Here is a 15,426-nt window from a genome sequence, read left to right as displayed (position 1 = left end):
CCGGAGACCCCTCCCCAGGCGTTGTGGCCTCGGGTCGTGGAGACTTAAGGGGTCGCCTTTCCACCATGACTCCGGAACGTGCCCCAGCCTCTCCCTCCTTGCAGCAAATCCAGTCCTTGTCCTGAAGAACCTCAGCGTCTTCTTACGCCCGCCTCTCTCAAAGCTTCTCAGGCTTTACACCTGATTAACAACGTTTGCATCAGGACGGCTAGACCCCGGCGCACCGCCCTGCAGGCCCGCGCGAATCCCCTACATTTTCATGTTTCGGATGTTCTGCTCCTGACTTGATGCATATTCAAATGTCTCTCTTCCCACGTGGGAGGCCGGAGTCAGAACCTGACAGACCTGCCGTTTACTAACTGGGGACCCAGAGCAAATTACTTCACGCATCTGAGTCTCGGTTTCCTCACCGTGAACGCGATTGGTACCTATAGGTTGCGGCGTGGATCGAATGAGATAGCACAGGGGCGGCACCGGCGCACAGCAGCTCTTAGTTCCTCTTAGCGATGTCTACGTAACACATGCTTGTCTGTTTCACATTTTTCCCAGAGCACCCTTAAGCTCTCGCGCCACACCGAAAAAGTCCCAGCGGGCTCGCTGTAGGTGCCTTTGGGCCCAGCTACTCTGGAGGCTGGGGCAGGAGGATCGCTGGAGCCCAGGAGGTCGAGGCTACGGTGATTGTGCCATTGCAGTCCAGCCCGGGCGGCAGAGCCAGAGCCTGCCTTAATAAAAAAAAAATATATATATATATATATATATATATATATATATATTATAATAATAATAAAAAGAAAGAAATTAAAGTCCCTATAGCCCTGGTTGGAGTGTTCCGGGCCACTGTCTCTCAGGGCACATTTAGGACAACCTGAAGTAGCTACTCTTCTTGGGACCCTAACCCTAACCCTAACTCCTCGGCCCCCAAAGGCTAAGACCTCAGGATCTGAAGAAGGCCCCGTTGAGGCCGCTGGGTGGGGCTCTGGGAGGAGGAAATGGGGTTCCCGAGGGAGCCCGCGCTCCAGCTTGCCTCCTTCTGCGAGGACGCCCCCCGCCCGGACACCTGCTGCCCGAGCGAGCGTCAGGGCTGGGCCTCCCAGCGGGGCAGTGTCGGGGCGCGGGTCCCACTTGCGCGGCGTGGACCCCGGGCTGCCTCCCGCGCAGCCTCTGGGAGCCCCGCCCCGCCTCCCCGGCGCGGCCCCGGCGCCCAGCCGCGCCCCCTCCCAGCCCGCGGCGCCCCGGCACCCCTCTCCCTCCCCGGCGGGCTCCGCGGAGCATTGTACTCACATCCGGGGCTGGGTTTTGCTTTAATGCGAAACGTAATTAACCCGGAAAAAAGAGCAGAGGGACGGGAGCGAAGGAGGGGGTACAGGGGGAGACAAGAGCCAGGGGAGCCAGAGGCGCGGAGAGTTTGGCAGCGAGACCCCGAAATCCCCCGAGCGCGGCGGACCCGGCGGCCGTAGGGGCGACCCCACCCGATGTAACGCGCCTTGCCCGAGCCCCGGCCCCTGCACGGCGGGGTAAGTTGGGCGCCCTCGCGGGCCGGGGAGTGGAGCGGTGCAGAGGGGCGCGCGGGGGCCGGCGGGGCTGGGGGTGCAGGGGGCGCTCCGGCGGGGGCCAGGCAGCCTAGGGGCGCTGGGGGCGCGCGCGCGCAGGGCTGCGTACGCGGGTCCCGATGGCTGACAGGCGAGGGGAGGTGGCCGCAGACCCAGGAGGCCTCCTCCAGCCCTCCGAGAAAGCCCCGAGGGCAGCCCATCCTCCAAGTGCCCCCGGTGGCCAAGGTCGCCGCCGCCAGGGGTCGGGCTGCGGGGGTGGGGCCGCGGGGAGGGTAGGGGCGGGAGTTCTGCTGAGCTGCATTTTCTCACGTTTGCAGCGGCGAAACTTCTCTGCGGGTTCTGGAGCTGGGGCACCGGCCACGCAACGACTGCCCGGGCTGCGGGAGGGGAGGAGAGCAGAGAACGTCCCCAGGCAAGTCCCTCGGGTCTGGATGGGGCCGTGGAGACTCATCTTTCTCTCGCCCCACTACCTTTTGACTTGACAGGCCTAGAAGGCTCCCCTAGGGACACCCGACCTTTCCTCTGGGTGCAGCCTGGCCTTTGGGCTTCTGGAACTCCAGGCAGTGGAGAGGACTGCCCTAAAATGCAGGTTCGGTGCCAAGTTGGGTGAGCCCTCGAGGGGAGCTGTCGTTCCTTCTATCACCAACTTCTTCCTCACCTTCCAGCTTCCCTTTTCTGCTCCATTCCTAAAGACGATTTCACCAAAATTTTTTTAAAAAAGAAAGAAAAAAGAAGGGTGGTGGTGGTGGGGGGGTGGTAGCCAGAACGTTTTCAAAGGAAAAGGGTCTCCGTACGCCCAGAGAGGGGCGCAGGGCCAGCGGAGGCCGGAGCACCCTCACATCTCCTCCCCGGGGCCAGCCCTGCCCCCAGGCCCTCGCCTTAAGGTTTGGCTTCCTTCCTTCTTGGTGAACACAGGTTCAGGATGTATCTTCCCCTTCTCATTCCTTCTTCCTGCCCTCCCTCTTTCTTTCTTTAGGGCTCCAAGTGGGGTTTTCAGAGGACAGTAAATGGCAGAGAGGAGGGAGGGGAGAGCACCCGTCAGGAAGCCAGCTGTGGCTCTGGGGGCTCTGAAGGCTGAGCTGTAGGTGCAGTTGGGGCTGAAGTCCCCAGATTGCACAAACGGTGTTCTTCATGTTTCGGACCAAGTCCCATTCTCCCCTCTTTTGTCATTGTTTTTCTTTGGTGGTGAAGACTTCCAAACCGTAAAGCAAAAGATCCTGAAAGAGTGGAAGTTTTTGTTTTCTATATCAGTTGCATTCAGTTGACAGGTATTATACATGCAAGGCAGTGATGAACAAAACACATCTCCTGCCTTATTTATTGATTTTTTTCTTTTTCCTTTACCTCTGGAGGACTGGACCTTGTCTTTTGGGAGCTTACAGGACTTGTAAGTGCACTTGTTTTGAGAAGCCAGAGTAAGCTTTTAGAAAGCATCATCATCATCTCAGATGTTAGCCTTCTTCACTATGTGCCACTTGAAGGCAGATGACTTTTGCACTATCGTAGTCTGGATTATGGCCAGCCCAACATGCGACATGTACCAGGTGCTAAGTAAACGTTTGTTACCTTCGTGAATAAATGCAAACACATGAATTGTCTGCACTTGTCCAAATGGCAGAGAAAAGAGCAGTGTGGTTGCTCCTGAAACCTGTAGCAATTTGGATCACCAAGCTGGTACATGGGAGTTATTAGTCCGGATGTTGCCTTTACACCTAAATATCCTTTGGCCCTGTTTGTACATTACAGCACACTTTCTGCGAATTACTGTGGCACTCCTAGTGGAGTTTTAACTGGCTTGTAATGGGAGCCTTGCTCATTTCACAGATCGGTAATTATCTTGGTATTGGTTGGGAAACTGCCCTCCCTTTGGTGAAGAGTTTTTGCATACCTTTCTTTTTCCTTGTTATTGGTGCTTTCTTCTCTCTTCTGTGTAAGGAAGTAGGGCCTGCAGATCCCATCATGTCATGATAGTGAGCTGAACCATATTCAGCTTGGTATTTTAGAATGGTTAAAATAAATCTTGAAGACCTGCAGGTTTTGGTTCTGCAGAAGTGGGAAGGGGAAGGCTGATGAGCCCTATCAGCTGAGCTCCAGAGCAGCCCTCCCACTACCTTGCCAAGTGTTTGCTGAAGTGCTAGGATACTAGGAAGACCCAAGCAGCAGGAAGTGTGTGCGTCCACTGGCATTGATCTCCTGTCCTCTTCATGGGACAGATGGACAGGTGGGTGATGCCCCTGCTGAAAGTCTGGATGACTCAGATGAGAGCTCGCTGCAGACCACAGTGCCTCCAAATATCTCTCCTGATTCACGGAAACTGCTGTGGCTTGACTTATTCTGGCTGTGATAGACGTAGGGCTTGGAAAAGAGGATCTGGGTGCTGTGATGTTGGGTTGCTCTGCCCCCTCCCTCTCTTTCCACCATGAACAGTTTGGGTTGCCTTACTTTCCATTTTCCATCTGTCTCAGTGAGCTGAATGGGACTCCAGCAATCTAATCTGGTAGGCTTTGGAAAGGAAGGAAGCAGAGCAAATATTACAGTGTGACAGCCTATGGGAAGAGAAGAATCCTGGCCCTGCCTGATATAAGCCCGTTGTTGAGATGGGGAATTGGGCAGGCGGGAGAGATAGGGCAGCCGAGAGGTGGGAGGGAAGCGGCCTCATCCTGTCGGTGGAGGAGGCCAGGGGTTGGTGCAGTAAGACTCTACTGTTCCTTCTGAAATCCCCTTCCCTGCCCTGACTCCAGTTGATTGAAGTGATTTGTTCAGCATTAAAGCCTTCTCACTGCGGAGGTCCCAGCGCTGCTGGGGCAGGGGCCCCTGATATTGCCCACTGTGGGCAAAAGTCTTGGGGGCTTTGGCCCTGTGGTGTGCCTTTTGCCCATAGTGCCTGGTCAGCTGAGGTGGAGAGGATGGGAAGCTGGGTCCTCTTGTATTTATACTCCTGAGAAGCACTGCAGTTAAAGTGCGAGTTTGGGCCTCGAATTCGGCTGGGCCCTTGCAAAACAGCCCTCTGATGGTGTGATTGCCTGTGGCTGGATCAAGAGGCAGCTCTAGGGTTCTTTCCTTGGAAACTGATGAGCATGTCTAGGTTTCTGGTAACTCTCAGGGTAGCCTGGCCAATGAGTCAGTGGATTGCCCTGACTTTTTGTTTTAAACCCCCTGGATAATTTTTTTTTTTAGACAGAGTTTCACTCTTGATGCCCATACTGGAGTGCAATGGCATGCTCTCAGCTCACGGTAATCTGCGCCTCCTGGGTTCAAGCGATTCTCCTGCCTCAGCCTTCTGAGCAGCTGGGATTACAGGCATGCACCACCACCCCTGGCTAATTTTGTATTTTTAGTAGAGACAGGGTTTCTCCATGTTGGTCAGGCTGCACTTGAACTCCCGATCTCAGTTGATCCACCCACCTCGGCCTCCCAAAGTGCTGGGGTTACAGGCATGAGCCACTGCGCCCAGCTGAGAATTTTTAGAGATGTAAAATGGGGTGTGGTTCTTGGAGTAGAGGGAAGAGTGAGGGGAACTGATGCCTTTCCCTGTGAGAGGGATGTCAGTGTCACAGCTTTTTCATTGCCATTTGCTCATTGGCGTTGGAGGGATGGAGGTGCCCATGCAGCTGCTGCCTGCCCTAGGTTAAGCAGCTTTGCGGTGGTAATTGATGACCATGTGCTCCTTGTTAGGCACCCACACGTGCAGTTTAACAACAACAATATTTACCCAATGTCTGGTGGCCAGCGCTTTTCATACAGTTTCATTTAATCCTCACAACAGCCTTTGAAGTAGGTAAAGCAATTATCTCCATTTTGCAGTTGAGGAAATAGACCCTGAAGAGTTAAGCAACTTGTCTGGGTTTGCATCCAGGTTTGTCTGGCTTGAGACTCATAATCTTTCCCTTCACTCTACTGCACAGATGGGATGGGTAACTGAAATCAACACACCCTTTCGAATGGTCATCTTCTTGCAAAAGATCCCTCAAAAATACTCATATTGGGCTGGGGTTGGTGGCTCATGCTTGTAATCCCAGCACTTTGGGACACCAAGGTAAGTGGGTCACTTGAGGTTAGGAGTTCCAGACCAGTCTGGCCAACATGGTGAAACCCCCATCTCTACTAAAAAAAAAAAAAACAGCTGGGCGTGGTAGTGCATGAAGCTACTAGGGAAGCTGAGGCAGAAGAATTGCTTGAACCCAGGAGGCGGAGGTTGCAGTGAGCCTAGATCATGCCACTGCACTCCAGCCTGGGTGACAGAGCCAGACTCCATTAAACACACACACACACACACACACACACACACACACATACTCACTCAAATTGGCTGTATGCAGTGGCTCATCCCTGTAATCTCAGGCTTTGGGAGGCTGAGGTGGGAGGTTCACTTGAGGTTAAGAGTTTAAGACCAGCTTGGGGAATCTAGTGAGGGCCCTGTCTCTACAAAATAAAAAAAAAAAAAAAAAAATGAAGTGAAAAATTAGCTAGTTGTAGTAGTCTGTGCGTGTAGTCTCAGCTACTCCGGAGGATTTTTTGAACTCAGGAGTTTGAGGTTATAGTGAGCTATGATCGCATCACTGCACTCCAGCCTGAGCACCAGAGCAAGACGCTGTCTCTAAAAAAAAATTTTTTTTTAAATACTCAATACTAGTTATTGTCACCTGCACATCGTCCTTACCTCACCTAGCCCCTTTTCCTTCCCTAAATCAGAAGCACTTGTCTTTAGAGGGACACAGCTAGGCCATTTACACTTCCCCCTCTCCACTCCCCTGCCCCACCCCCAGCACTTTGCAAAAGGCCAGTAGGTTGGGGAAATGATGTTTTCTTTTCATTCTCTTGCTGCCCGTGTATTGGTACCCTCTGGTTGACATGGTCCATTATAAAATGAAGATTAGAGTTTCGGGACTCGCAGCTGTTGTTAGGGAGCCCCACAGTGAAACTGCATTTATTGTGGGGGAACTTTCACAATTCCGAAAGTTGGAGATCTCAGCTTTTACAGGCTGTGAAGCCAGAGTGGCTGCATGGCTGCGCCCGTGCCCTCTCTGGTGATGGTCTGACGAGCCTTCAGCCCCGGGCAGGCTTTTGTTTCCCGCAGGTTCCAACAACCACATTTTCTCTGAACATAGATGAGGCTGCTGTGAAGAGAGGTCATGAGTGCCTGAAATATTTTGTTGTTTTTGGCATCATTATTGCAGTGGTATCAATTTCCAGTTACTCCTGCCTTTCCCCCCTGCCCCATATTTTTAAAAAAATTCCTTCTTGAGTATCTCTTGCCCTCGACTCCAAGTTCTAGGGTCCAGTGGGGATTGGGCTATCTCAGGGTCAAGCCAGCACCCTGTCTGAACCGCCCTCATTCCTGTACATGTTTGCATTCCTCACCCTCCACTTCCTCTGGGAACTTGTTCTCAGTACATTCCCTTCTCTCGCACTTTATTCTCCCGCCTTAGACTATTCGGAATCTGCTATCATGACAGTTTCAAAATGCGGCCATATTAGAGCAGTAGGAAGTGGAGGCTTCCACACTTCCTAAGTTATAATCTTTGACCCATTCTTAGGGATGTGTTCTCAAATAGTCATGCTTGCATTTTGCTGTTGTTTTTACTGGGCTCGTACCCTGTGAAGGCTCTGCTGGCTTCAAAATATACCCTGATGTATACTGCAAATCTAAACACATGTGAACTCCACTGATGTAGTCCATATCTATTCTGGCAAATAGGTGAGTGACTGCTTCATATCTCTATACCTCAGTTCCTGTCTGCTGTATTTCATCGAGTCCTATCTGGGATCTCTGATGTTATTTCCTGAAAAACTTTCTCCGGTTACCCAGTTTAGCCATTTCTGCTTGGTAGGACCTCTCGCTCACTACTGACACTGTTGCTCCCAGCTTCTGCCCTGGGAGGAGTAAGGGAACCGAAGATGTATGTACCACACACCCCACTCCTTGCCAAAAAGCACCTTTTGAATATTTTCTCGAGCAAAATCCCAGAAATTCCTTGTCCTGCCAACACAGAATAATGTGAAACATCTCTGAATTTTAAAAATGAGTAATTTTTAAAATTTTTGAACTGAGGTTGTAGTAGATTCTTTTGTACTTGGGCCAATACCATTTAAGGCTTTATCTCTGTTCTCACTTCCTGTTATTATTTATCTCAAAAGTGTGGGAGTAGTCAGGCAGATGAGTCTCCCATATTGCCCGCTGTTCCTTCTTCTGTCTCCAATTATGTTAGCCGTCTTCAAAATCAAGATGGCTATTCAGCAAACCACAGCTCTCATAACTTAATAGCTTTATAGTTTTCTTTAAAATAAATCCATCTGGCTGGGCACAGTGGCTCATGCCTATAATCTCAGCACTTTGGGAGGCTGAGACCAGAGGATCACTTGAGCCTAGGAGTTTGAGACCAGCCTGGGCAACATACAAAAAATAAAAAAATTAGCCAGATATGGTGGTACACACCTGTAGTCCCAGCCACTTGGGAGGCTGAGGTTGGAGGCTCTCATGAGCCTAGGATGTGGAGGCTGCAGTGAACCATCATGGTGCCACTGTATTCCAGACTGGGCAACAGAGTGAGACCCCATCTCCAAAAAAATTCAGTTTATTCATCTTTTCACTCATCCAGCCAGCCTCTTAATTAATTAATTAATTAATTAATGTGTTTTTGAGACAGGGTTTCACTCCTGTCACCCAGGCTGGAGTACAATGGTGTGAGATCTCGGCTCACTGCAACCTCCTCCTCCTAAACTCAAGCAATTCTCCTGCCTTAGCCGGGACTGCAGGTGCACACCGCCTCACCTGGCGCTAATTTTCAAATGTCAATTCTATCTCCCAGGTTTCAAGAAGGAAAACTCCACTGGAGGCTCTTGTCGGGGGTCCCCATTTCCTTTTCCCAGAGCACTTTGTGTTGCTGGAATAGAGGAATAGCAGCATCGCTGTGGGGCTGAGTATGCTGTCGGCCGGAGGACCTGGGCTCTTCCTAAGGCCAGAGAGCAAGGGCCAAACCCGCGTGAGAAAGGAGAGGCGTTCAGAGGATGTTGCCGTACCAAGCAAGAAACCCAAATAGCTTGGAGGGAGCTAAAGCCCTCTGGGCTGGTGGGTGTCTGGCTCTTGGATAATTGTGAGATGTGAAATGTTTATTTATTAGGTTTTGGTCTTTAAAACACCAAAAAGTTCCAAGAGAGCTATAATTTAGGCAAAGCCTTGTTTGTTTGTGGACTCTGGAGAATTGAGAAATTTATTCTCAGATTCAAAACTTATACACTTGGGTGGGAGCCTGTGTGGAATTAAATAGCTTTCCTTCCTGCTAAATAAAGTAACACATGCTCCCTGTAGAAGATTTGGAAAAATATGTACAAGTAAATGAAATTCCACTCATAGCCCATAGATAATAACTTACTATTTTGGTGACTGTACATCTAGTTTTAAAACAGCCCATATATAGGAATATAAGAATAATATTTGGATGATTGAGAGCATATTATGCATCATTTTATTTCTTTAAAAAAACTTATGATATGGTGCGTTTTCTCCTCATTCATTAAAAATTACCTGAAAACAGTTTTTGAATCATTGTGTAGTATTTCCTTGCGAGCATGTCCTGTTGTTTATTTAATTATTTTCTAACCATTATGATATTCTGGGCAGTTCCAGTTGTTTCTTACTATAAATTCTATTGCATTTGCCATCTTTTTACTTTAATCTTTCTTTGCATCTTTGCTGATTGACTTGGATGGAATCCTAGAAGTAGAATTACTAGGTCAAAGGGTATGAACATTTTTTTCTTGTTACATATAAATAACTAAATCGCTTTCCAGAAAGGTTCATACTCCTGTCCTGGGTGTATAAGAATCCTAGAACATTTTTCAAGTAGACAACATCTGTTTTCAGCAGCGATCTTTCCCTCCCAGCCCCTTTAGTGCCTCTCCGTCCCATCTGGGCGATGTACTATTTTCTCAGGGTCTGGGTCTCAGCTGTCTCTTGTATATTATGAGCCTGACAAAGTTATCCATTGCCTCAGTTCCTTGGGGCAATTTTATTCTTGGCTCGAATCTCCACTGGTGGAACCTAAGGCATGGAAATGGGCAGTAGAGAGCTATTTCGGGCAGAGATACCTCCCAGTGCTCCCCTACCCCATTTCATTCTCTGGCAGGCAGCCTTGACTCTTCCTTCTCACGAGCTGCTTCTAGTCAACTGGCAGGTGTTGGCCAGGAATCTCTCAGTTTAATTGCCATTTAACCTACTTTCTGCCACTGATGAATGGGTAACTCTGTGCAAACTCACTTTCTTTCCCCAAGTTTCACTTTTTAAAAATTTTTATTTTTTAAATATGGGGTTTCACCATGTTGGTCAGGCTGGTCTTGAACTCCCGACCTCAGGTGATCCACCCGCCTTGGCCTCCTAAGTGCTTGGATTACAGGTGTGAGCCACTATGCGTGGCCAAGTTTCACTTTTATTATTAATACTTGCTTTCATTTGTAGTATATACTTAAGAACTTATACTCTATTTAGAAATCTGGATCATATGAAACTTCCTACTTTGTTTTTCTTTTTATTAAATTACTTTTTTTTTTTTTTTTTGAGACGGGGTCTTACTCTGTCACCCAGGCTGAAGTGCCATGGTGTGATCTCGGCTCACTGCAGCCTCCAATTCCAGGGCTCAAGTGATCCTCCCAACTCAGCCTCCTGAGTAGCTGTGTCCACAGGCATGCATTACCATGCCTGGCTAATTTTTGTATTTTTGGTACAGATGAGATTTTGCCATGTTGCCCAGTCTGGTCTTGAACTCCTGGTCTCAAGTAATCTGCTCACTTTGGCCTCCCAAAGTTCTGGGATTACTGGCATGAGCCACCACGCCTGGCCTGAAATAGATTTTTTAGTTATTGGAATTATATGAGGCTATGTCTTGGTTTGGTTTGGTGTGTGTTTGTGAGTGAGTGAGAGAGAGAAGGACAGGGAAGGAGACAGAAAGAGGAATTCTGTACACAAATACTCTTGATTTGCTTTTTTTTTTTTTTTTTTTTTTTTTTTTTTTTTTTGAGACGGAGTTTCGCTCTTGTTGCCCAGGCTGGAGTGCAATGGCGCGATCTCGGCTCACCGCAACCTCCGCCTCCTGGGTTCGGGCAATTCTCCTGCCTCAGCCTCCTGAGTAGCTGGGATTACAGGCACCCGCCACCATGCCCAGCTAATTTTTAGTATTTTTAGTAGGGACGGGGTTTCACCATGTTGACCAGGATGGTCTCGATCTCTTGACCTCGTGATCCACCCGCCTCGGCCTCCCAAAGTGCTGGGATTACAGGCTTGAGCCACCGCGCCCGGCCTTGATTTGCTTTTAATGACATCCAGGAAAGTAGATGAAATAGGAAACAAACATTTAAAAAATGTGCAACCTCACTAGACATCATTATGTATTTGAAACTAGTAATAGTTTAAAATACTGAGAACATTCAATATATGTAAGATTATAGTGATGGTAACTATATATTGCTGGTTGCAACATAGATAAAACATTTTTAGAAAGCAATTTTGTAAAAGGACTCAAGAATTGTAAAAGACTATAGCCTGGGATCTCATTGTATTATTACTTGGAATTTATTCTCTTTCCATGTAAAAGAAGAGACAACGCATGAACATATACATTTTAGCATTATTTATAATAGTGAAAAATTGGATACAGCCTCCAGTTTAATCAGAGAGAAATGGTATGTAAATTATAGTAAAACCAGTCCATTAATGTTGTGCAACCACTAGAAACAATGATTCTAAAGACTATGTAGCAACTTGGAAAATGCTCATGACATCATCTTCAGTTTTAAAAAGGCCAATTATGTGGATAGGGACATGAAATAGCGTGCAAATGTGAAAATTGCTGGCTGGAGTGATTGTTAAGATAATTCCAGCATTGTTATATTATATGAGTTTTGCACTAAACCCAGAAAACAAGAGGGAGGTTTGGCTAGGGAAGATAGGGAGCTGAGTAGGTTGGATAGAGGCCCCTTCTCTTATAGATATCCTGTGTGCTTTGTTAGCTGTGTGTTGTGAAGGCCGGGAAGCTACTTGCCAGATAGTTTCATTATGGTATGAGAGCAAAGGTGAAAGGACCATCTAGAGAGAGGGGTATCTAGAGCTCTAACCCAGCATGAACACTTTCTTTCTTTTTTTCTTTCTTTCTTATTTATTTATTTTTAGAAATGAGGTTTCACGATGTTGGCCAGGATGGTCTCGATCTCCCGACCTCAGATGATCCGCCCGCCTTGGCCTCCTAAGGTGCTGGGATTACAGGCGTGAGGGCTGGAGTGCAGTGACATGATCTCAGCTCACTGCAACCTCCACCTCCCGGGTTCAAGCAATTCTCCTGCCTCAGCCTCCCAAGTAGCTGGGATTACAGGTGTGCCCCACCATGCCTGGCGAATTTTTGTATTTTTAGTAGAAATGGGGTTTCACCATGTTAGCCAGGCTGGTCTCGAACTCCTGAATTCAAGTGATCCACCTGCCTCTGCCTCCCAAAGTGTTGGGATTACAGGTGTGAGTCACTGCACCTGGCCCCAGCATGAATGCTTTCCATGTTGTACCAGGACATGAGGGCCGGGTATTGTCAGGGTACCCACAGGCTTTCCTGGGAAACTCTTGGGATAAACCACCCTAGGTCACCCTCTGCCCAGTATTTTCACACTAGGGAACTCAGGACAAAATGAAATGTAAAGCTGGGTGTGGTGGTTCATGCCTGTAATCCCAGTACTTTGGGAGACATGGGGCAGGAGGATTGCCTGGGCCCAACAGTTTGAAAACAGCCTGGGCGCCAGGCACGGTGGCTTAAGCCTGTAATCCCAGCACTTTGGGAGGCCGAGGCGGGTGGATCACGAGGTCGAGAGATCGAGACCATCCTGGTCAACATGGTGAAACCCCGTCTCTACTAAAAATACAAAAAACTAGCTGGCCATGGTGGCACGTGCCTGTAATCCCAGCTACTTAGGAGGCTGAGGCAGGAGAGTTGCCTGAACCCAGGAGGCGGAGGTTGCGGTGAGCCGAGATCGTGCCATTGCACTCCAGCCTGGGTAACAAGAGCGAAACTCCGTCTCAAAAAAACAAAAAAACAAAAAACAAAAAACCAGCCTGGGCAATATAGCAAGATCCCCTTCTCTATGAAGAATTAAAAAATTAGGCCTTCATGGTGGTGTGCACCTGTAGTCCCAGCTACTGGGGAGGCTGAGGCAGGAGGATTGCTTGAACCCAGGAGATGGAGGCTGCGGTGAGCTGCAGTTACAACACTACATTCCAGCCTGGGCAACAGAGTGTGATCTGGTCTCTAAAAAATAAAAACAAAAAATGAAATTTAAGATAAGTGATTTTGGCCAGGCACGGTGGCTCATGCCTGTAATCCCAGCACTTTGGGAGGCCAGGGCGGGTGGATCACCGGAGGTCAGGAATTGGAGACCCGCCTGGCCAACATGGTGCAACTGTCTCTACTAAAAATACAAAAATTAGCTGGATGTAGTGGTGCATGCCTGTAATACCAGCTACTTGGGAGGCTGAGTGACAAGAGCAAAACTCCATCTCAAAAACAAAAAACAAAAACAAAAAAATCTATGTAACTGTCAGAGTGTTTGAGAGTTAAAAAAGACTTTTTTTTTTTTTAATGGAGTCTCACTCTGTCGCCAGGCTGGAATGCAGTGACGTGATTTCTGCTCACCACAACCTCAGATTCCCTGGTTCAAGTGATTCTCCTGCCTCAGCCTCCCGAGGAGCTGGGATTAGAGGCATGCACCACCACGCCCGGTTAATTTTTATGTTTTTAGTAGAGCTGGGGTTTCACCATGTTGGCCAAGATGGTCTCAATCTCCTGACCTCATGATCTGCCTGCCTTGGCCTCCCAAAGTGCTGAGATTACAGGTGTGAGCCACCGCACCAGGCCAGAAAAGACATTTGGAAGCTTTGCCTTGGTCTTGGCAGGGGACTTGGGGGTGACAGCATATATATGTGCACCAAGTGGTTCCCTGTCTAAGTACAATTACTACTAAAACTGCCCTTTCTCCCCTCACTGGGTCATTGCTATAATAGTAGAAGCTAGGGATGAGCTGGCACGGTTGATTTCCACACAGCCTCTGTGAAGAAGAGAAAGAGCCAGGGAAGATGTGGAAGATGATGGTGACATGGCTGAAGAGGCGAGGACAGGGGATCGGGGGCCTGGGGCAGCTCTGTGGACCCAATCTTAGCAGCTGTTGAGACAAGGGATGTACAAATGGGATCAGAACGAACTGTCAGAGGATGAGGGTTCAGGACCCGTGGTTCACGTTGTGAGCAGCATCTGAGTGTGCTGCTGCTGCGTGGGTCAGCCAGTTAGAGCTACATTTCTGTGTGATGCTCTGTTCTCCTGCATGCTCCGTTCTCTTGCAGCCAGTCCTTCCCTCTGCCTCCCACATTCTTGATGAGCTCTGTGACTCAGCTACTTCTCAGGACATCCGAGCAGCTGCTTTTTTTTAGGGATAGATCCGCAGTCAGGAGATGTTGTAACCTGAATGCTTATCTTTCCTGTGGTTCCGTGAGAGCCCTCTCCCACCTTGAGGCCTCTGAAACAAAATTGGACTTTGGGAAGATTGTAGAAAGAGTGCCTTCTTTAGCCTCTGACTTCGGAAAAAGACAGGCATGACCAGAGGCAGTGGCTCATGCCTGTAACCCCAACAATTTTGGAGGCTGATGTGGGTGGATCACCTGAAGTCAGGAGTTCGAGACCAGCTTGGCCAACATGACAAAACCCATCTCTACTAAAAATACAAAAATTAGCTGGGCATGGTGGCATGCACCTGTAATCCTAGCTACCCAGGACACTGAGGCAGGACAATCACTTGAACCTGGGGAGGCGGAGGTTGCACTGAGCCCAGATCGTGCCACTGCACTCCAGTCTGGGCAACAGAGCGAGACTCCATCTCAAAAAGAAAAAAAAAGAAAAAGAAAAAGACAGGTATGACGGATCCTGCAGGCTAAAAGGAGAAATTTGAAAGCCGGTGTTAAGTTAGACACGGTGCTTACCGACTGGGCTCAGAGACAGCTTTGCTCTTCCACGGCAGCTTGTGTATTTCATCTGATGCCTCAGGAGTAGTGATAGTTCTTGCAGCCCCTGCAAATTCTGTCTCCGTGACTGATTGGGCATCAAGGGGGTTTGCTTGGTTTTCTTGGGGGGCTGGGGATCATTCTGAACAGGTAGCTCTGTACCCTCCCAGAAGGCAGACCCAGCCCTTCTGGCAGGACTCCTGTTTCCCCATCACCCCGGGGAGCTGTGGCTTCTCTCCAGGATATGCTCCCCCTGCCCCAGCCAGTGCCAGACCTCTTCCCTTGCTGCCTTTGACCCAGTGTCTGCTGCAAGACTTCACGTTCCTCCCGTGGTGTCTGTTCCTCATTCTTGCTTGTGCCTGCCTGTCTCCTGTTTCTGAACTCAAACTTGTTCCATGGTGAAATTGGAGCTGGGATGGAAGCGTTGTTAGAGGAGGCACTGGGTCTGTCCACAGGTGCTATATGGAAGGATGCTGCTTCGGGCAGGGGTGTGCCTCCCCCGGGCTCTGCTGTGCGGCAAGACGTCCTTCTTGCCGTGTTTCCCAAACCTCTGCCCACTGCTGATCCTTCTCACCACCTCTTTTACGGTAGCTCCTCTGACTTCTTCCGTAGCTGTGCTGTTTCACCTCTGCCCTGTTTCTCCCCTGCCTTGCTCTTTGTCCTTTATCCTTTCGCAGTGAGTGGCTGTGGAATCCCTAGACATGTCTCCCTGATGTCTTTGTCTTCTGTCCCCCTGACCTCACCTGGATCAAGGGATTCACGGCTCACTGGTATCCATGTGCGTGTTCGGGGGACATTTGTTCCTAGGGGCTGCTTCTCAGCACCGTGCCTTGTGGGGATTTGAGAGACCACTAC

General features: G+C 49.1%; 1 protein-coding gene across 4 annotated transcripts in view; it reads left to right on the top strand.

Annotated features, from left to right (window-relative positions):
• The first annotated feature begins 1,424 nt into the window (after positions 1-1,424).
• PLEKHA2 (pleckstrin homology domain containing A2) overlaps positions 1,425-15,426 on the top strand; it is an 80,877-nt gene continuing 66,875 nt past the window's right edge. For 2 of the 4 annotated variants that reach the window (XM_039463381.2, XM_039463379.2), the window contains exon 1: positions 1,873-1,962. The gene's annotated coding sequence lies outside the window, so the exon portion shown is untranslated. The other 2 variants (XM_039463380.2, XM_074383854.1) reach the window with 2 other exon arrangements.

Source organism: Saimiri boliviensis, chromosome 13 (assembly GCF_048565385.1).
Source record: "Saimiri boliviensis isolate mSaiBol1 chromosome 13, mSaiBol1.pri, whole genome shotgun sequence".
NCBI lineage: Eukaryota > Metazoa > Chordata > Mammalia > Primates > Cebidae > Saimiri > Saimiri boliviensis.
This window is presented reverse-complemented; position numbering and strand designations above follow the sequence as displayed.